The sequence below is a fragment of the Bos taurus genome, chromosome 12 (assembly GCF_002263795.3).
Source record: "Bos taurus isolate L1 Dominette 01449 registration number 42190680 breed Hereford chromosome 12, ARS-UCD2.0, whole genome shotgun sequence".
Taxonomy (NCBI): domain Eukaryota; kingdom Metazoa; phylum Chordata; class Mammalia; order Artiodactyla; family Bovidae; genus Bos; species Bos taurus.
This window is the reverse complement of record NC_037339.1, coordinates 82,078,303-82,084,302: the sequence shown is the minus strand read 5'-3', so window position 1 is coordinate 82,084,302 and position 6,000 is coordinate 82,078,303.

The window sequence follows — 6,000 nt, the reverse complement described above, 5'->3', positions numbered from 1 at the left end:
TACCTGAATGATATGACATTTCAGATCACTCTAAGACCTCCCCTAGAATCATCTTTCCTGCCTTTGTGGCCCATTGATGGCAAAGATAGTCTTTTTGGACTAATGATAAGTCATTCAGGAGATTTATTTCATCAGTTAATAGTCAAAGAGAAAGGAAAGCAGGGTTGAATTCTGAAGTTCAACACTAAAAAATAATCCTGCTTAGATGGACCCATTTTAGCATTTTGCCGAAGAGGGCTACAATATCCAAAACCACTACAGTTTCAATGTTCTTGTTTTTTCTAACCACTGGAGTCTGCTTAGAGGTGAGTAAGTGGACAAAAAATTGTTATGAAAGAAATTCACACAGAAAATTGAGAATCTTCTGCATTAATGACTATTCTGAAACCATAAGGCACAGTTCAAAACTTTATTGTTGGATCAAGTATGGGTTTGGATAACAAGATAACACTAAAAACAATTTAACCTCAATGCTTTCCTTTACAAGGAGACAAAATTTTATTGTTATAAATATTGGTCCAAAGAATTAGTATTAATATTTTTAGGATTGTTTTATGGTGAAGAAAAGTGAAACAGGGTATTTAGAAAACAATTTACATCTATAAGTATTGGAGAAATTTTACCTTTTAAATAAATACACTGTTCTTTAAAACATCAATAAATGAGAAATTTTTTAGTTTTTCCCTTATGAATTGTCACTACTTTCTCAGTGAAGATTCTGGCTTATTTGGTACAAGGAAACTTTATTATTGTTCAGGCAGGTGTAAAACAAAATCGTCTTTGCTTTTCACTTATCTTAACAGAAAATAAAATAGATGCTTTAGAAACACTATTTTGAAAGAAAAGCATTAATAAAAGGAATGGACTTTTTCAGATACAAGGATCCTCTCCATCTTTTACTTTTCTGTCCTCAATGTGTAAGTTCTTAATTTATTCTTTGAGTAGATGAAAATGAATCTTGCTGAAAGATTAAGAAAAGACTTTAAATATGTGGGTTATGTAATGAGGCTTCTACTTAATGAGTTCTCTGCTTTGAGGCAGGGGGCAGGGGATTGATTTCCCATTTCCTTGACTCAAGGAAGCACTATTTCCCCCACACTCAGTTCTTCTCAGCTCTCATCTTCCACTTGGATACATGCCTTCCAGTGTCTCCTTAAGTAAAATAGACACTGTTAAAGGTTCCAAAATCACTGCAGATGGTGACTGCAGCCATGAAATTAAGACGCTTACTCCTTGGAAGGAAAGTTATGACCAACCTAGATAGCATATTGAAAAGCAGAGACATTACTTTGCCAACAAAGGTCCATCTAGTCAAGGCTATGGTTTTTCCTGTGGTCATGTATGGATGTGAGATTTGGACTGTGAAGAAGGCTGAGCGCCGAAGAATTGATGCTTTTGAACTGTGGTGCTGGAGAAGACTCTTGAGGGTCCCTTGGACTGCAAGGAGATCCAACCAGTCCATTCTGAAGGAGATCAGCCCTGGGATTTCTTTGGAAGGAATAATGCTAAAGCTGAAACTCCAGTACTTTGGCCACCTCATGCGAAGAGTTGACTCATTGGAAAAGACTCTGATGCTGGGAGGGATTGTGGGCAGGAGGAGAAGGGGACGACAGAGGATGAGATGGCTGGATGGCATCACTTACTTGATGGACGTGAGTCTGAGTGAACTCTGGGAGTTGGTGATGGACAGGGAGGCCTGGCGTGCTGCGATTCATGGGGTCGCAAAGAGTTGGACACAACTGAGTGACTGAACTGAACTGAACTGAAAAGTTTCTGAACTGTTCCTGGAAGCTTTTCACTCCTTTTTCTTTCTCTGTTATTTTTTTGCTCTGAGTAAAGTAAAACAGACTAAAAAAAAAAAAAATAGAAACAACTAAAAGGAACTAAACAAACATTGTAACTTTTGCACTATTCAAGAAGTTTTCCACTGGTGAATGGCTTGGAAGGACCTATTTGCATTAGAATGACCCCTCTTGGTTTCCTTGTGTCTCATTAAAAATCACAGTATTTCCTTAACGGAAGCCAAGACAGTGTATGGTTTGTACAGCTAGGTCTTTCCTTCTATGTGAATTGGTCACTTCGAATAGTGTCTTAGAATAAGAAAAGTCCCCGCTCCCTCAGTGTGTGTGTGTGATTTTGTTTTGTTAACAAGAGAGTAAGGGTGGTATTCTTGCTACACAGTAGCATGATTCGTGGAGCCCCAAAATTTACAGTGTGAGCAATGGCTGCCTGGATCTGGTACAAGCTTTGTTAGTAGGCGATTTAAGCAATTTAAGAAATGCTATGAAAAAAAATACGCATACCCAGGTGGCTCAGTGGCGAAGAATCAGCCTGCCAATGCAAGAGTCTCAGAAGATGCAGATTCAATCCCTGGGTCAGGGAGATCCCTTGGAGGAGGAAATGGCAACCCACTCTAAAATTCTTACCTGGAGAATCTCATGGACAGAGGGGCCTGGAGGGCTACAGTCCATGGGGTGTCAAAGAGTCACATGACTGAGCACGCATGTGCTGGAAAAACAACAAGAACAACTCAAGGAAGAGAGAAGTGTTTTTGACCTGGTGCATACCTACAATGCTTTTAAAAATAAAGAGCTACATTACAATTTTTTGACGAAGTAGGCTCAGTGAATGTATTCATAAGGAAAAACATTTATAAATCTTTTCTGCACATTGTTAATGCTTGATATACACACACACAATTCAATTAGACTTTGGTTTTTCTTTTGGAAAAAAAAAAAGAAAAAAGGTGGGTACCTCATGCGAAGAGTTGACTCATTGGAAAAGACTCTGATGCTGGGCGGGATTGGAAGCAGAAGGAGAAGGGGACGACAGAGAATGAGATGGCTGGATGGTATCACCGACTCAATGGACATGAGTTTGAGTGAACTCCAGGAGTTGGTGATGGACAGGGAAGCCTGGCGTGCTGCGATTCATGGGGTTGCAAAGAGTTGGACACAACTGAGCGACTGAGCTGAGCTGAGCTGAAAACCCTCAAACACAGAGGACCTTTCTTCTTCACACAAGTTACACCAAGAAGAAATATTGATGTAATCTTATGTAAATATTGCTAGTAAGATTCGTTGCATGTATTTGTTGCACAAATAAATATTGATGCAAATATTTGTCATGTGGGTCAGTAGTTTACCTATTAAATTGGGTTGTTGTTTATTTGCTCAGTTGTGTCTGACTCTTTTGTGACCCCTTGGACTTGCACCAGCCAGGCTCCTCTGTCCCTGGGAATCCCAGGCAAGTACACTGAAATGGATTGCCATTTCCTTCTCTAGGGTGGCTTCCTGACCCAGGGATTGAACCCAAGTCTCCTGCTTGGCAGGTGGATTCTTTACCACGGGCCACCTGGGAAGCCCTCTTAAATTGTGGTAAAATATACGTAATAGTGTTTGTCATTTTCACTATTTGTGTCAGTTTAATGGCATAAAACACTTTCATAGTGTTGTGTAACCATCAACACTGTCTATACCCTAAACTTTTTCATTGTTCCCGATGGAGACCCTTTGTCATTAAACAATCAAAATCTCTTCCCTCACTTCTTATAACTTCTACTCTATGTTCTGTCTTTATGAACTTGCCAATTCAGTTGCCTCCGATGAATGAAATCATAAAATATTGGTCCTTCTGTGTCTGATTTATTTCACCAAGTATAATGTTTTCAAGATCCATCCAAGCCGTAACATATATCAACATTTCATTCCCTTTATGGTTGAATAATATTCCATTATGTGTACAAACCACATTTGGTTTATTTGTTTACCTATTGATGGACACTTGGATTGCTCCCTAACTCTGGTTACTGTAAATAATGCTGCTGTGAACATGAGATACCGATGTCTATTGGTGTCCCTGATTTCATGTCTTTTGGATTCTGTATCTGGGAGTGAACTTGCCGGATCTTGTGATCGTTCTGTGTATAACCTTTTAAATATTTGCTACACTGTTTTCCACAGCAGCTGTACCATTTTTTTTTTTTTTTTGTAGAGTGAAAATGTAGACTCAGAATCTGGTTAAATTCTAAAGTGCCTTTTGCCATGAAAAGAAGGCACTCGTTTTCTTTCCTCCAAATATTTCTTATTCATCGTGCTAATGGAAATGTACTGATTATAGTTGAATCTCTGATATTCTGGGAAATTCATTTAAATTGTTGCCTAGATGAAAATGATTTTAATTAGATTATTCTACAGAGAACATTAGAGAAATACAATGGTCCACATCTCAGCACTTTCCGAGGTAATTTTTCTCTCTTTTCCACTGCCTCTAATCTGGGGCTTCTCTCTTTCTCTCTGCTTCACTAGCAGACTAGGTTTTTTCAATGACTTTTCATTTTCTGCAAAATCAAGCTGAAACCCTGAGCACAGTATTTATTGCTCTGTCCAAATCCTCTGAACTATATTTCCTATTCTTCTTTCTGTATCTAACCCTACGGGTATTCAAAGTTGATGGCAAACCGTAATTCTTGTTTGCAGTTTTCAACATTTGGTCTTGCTATGACTCCTACAAAGAAGAGCACATCTACTCTCTATTTAGTCTTTTTTTTTTGGTGAATTAAAAAAGGTTTATTGAGGTATAATTAATTTACAGTGTTGTGTTAATTTTTTCTGGACAGCTAAGTGACTCAGTCACACACATACATGTTCTTTTTCATATTCTTTTCTACTACGCTTCGTCACAGAATACTGAATATAGTTCCCTGTGCTATACAATGGGACCTTGTTGATTATCCATCCTGCGTATATCAATAGTTTGCCTTTGCTAATCCCAAACTCTCATTCCTTTCCTTTATTCATTTTTAAATCTCAGGCCCCATGCCACCTCCTTCATGGAAACTTCTGTTTCAGCTCTGTCCAATTCTCCCTCCGAGTCTACCATCTCTGGCTCTCAGGATGCTGTCTGGTCTACATGGATGGGTCCCCAGGCCTGTGGGGAACCCTGGCGGGAGGTCAGAGGAAAGAGGGGCAAGAGGTGAGGGAATTTCATCCGTGGCTCCCGCTGGGAGGTCACTTCTGGCTGGTCATGGCCTTTGACTAAAGCTTGCTGCTTCTCGGCCAGAATGCACCCATCCCCCTCAGCTCTGAGTGAACACTCAGCCCTTCAAGCTCCGGTGGTAACAGCTCCTGCTGCTAGCGGCCCTAGGGTGCTGGGCTGTGGTTCCCCAACTCCCACACCTCTGTTTACAGAGCTCCTTCTGTAAATAAACCCTCTCAAAATTCCCTCACTTGCAAGCCCCGTTTGTTTTCTCCAGGGACACTTCCTGCCTCACCCTCTTTCCTCACATGGGGTGGAAATCGATCTCCACTCCGTCCAAGTCCCTGGAGTGGCTGATCCCTCTTTTATGAAACTTAACACAGAACATATTTTAGTGATTGGTGCATCTATTAATATTTTAACTCTCATTTTCAGATGATAAATTTCCTATGGGAAGATACTGTATTCTACTTGTTTTTTACATTTCTTGTGCTCCATCTCTAAAAGGATGATTTTTTTTTAAATGACTATTATAAAAGCCACACTACAATGAATACCGTTGGTTGTGGGTAAAGTGTTTGACAGTCATCATAAACTCATCATGCCCATGGAGGATATACCCTAAAAGGTCATCTAATTTCAAAGAAAGAAAAATGCCGAGATGCTTAAAAACAAATGACAACAATATTATTGAAATAGCTGTAATGACCTTTATTAAATAGAGACTTTGAAAATTAATAGCTGCTTCTGCACAGAATCATTTTGAAAGAGCATGAGGTTGTGCTGTTTTAGGCCACAACAAATAGATAATTAAACCCACAGCAGAGCATTTCTTTTAAGCAATATATTGGGCACACAGAACTTACAGATGGAAATTTATGAAGCAACATCTTGCAAATAACTCTGATCAAATTGGGAATTTCAGGTTGTTTGCAAACTCTTATTTCTCCCCGCTGTGTTATTTCTGCCAGTTCACAGACACGGGGTGACATCAATCAGACAAAAACTAACTCTTCCTTAACC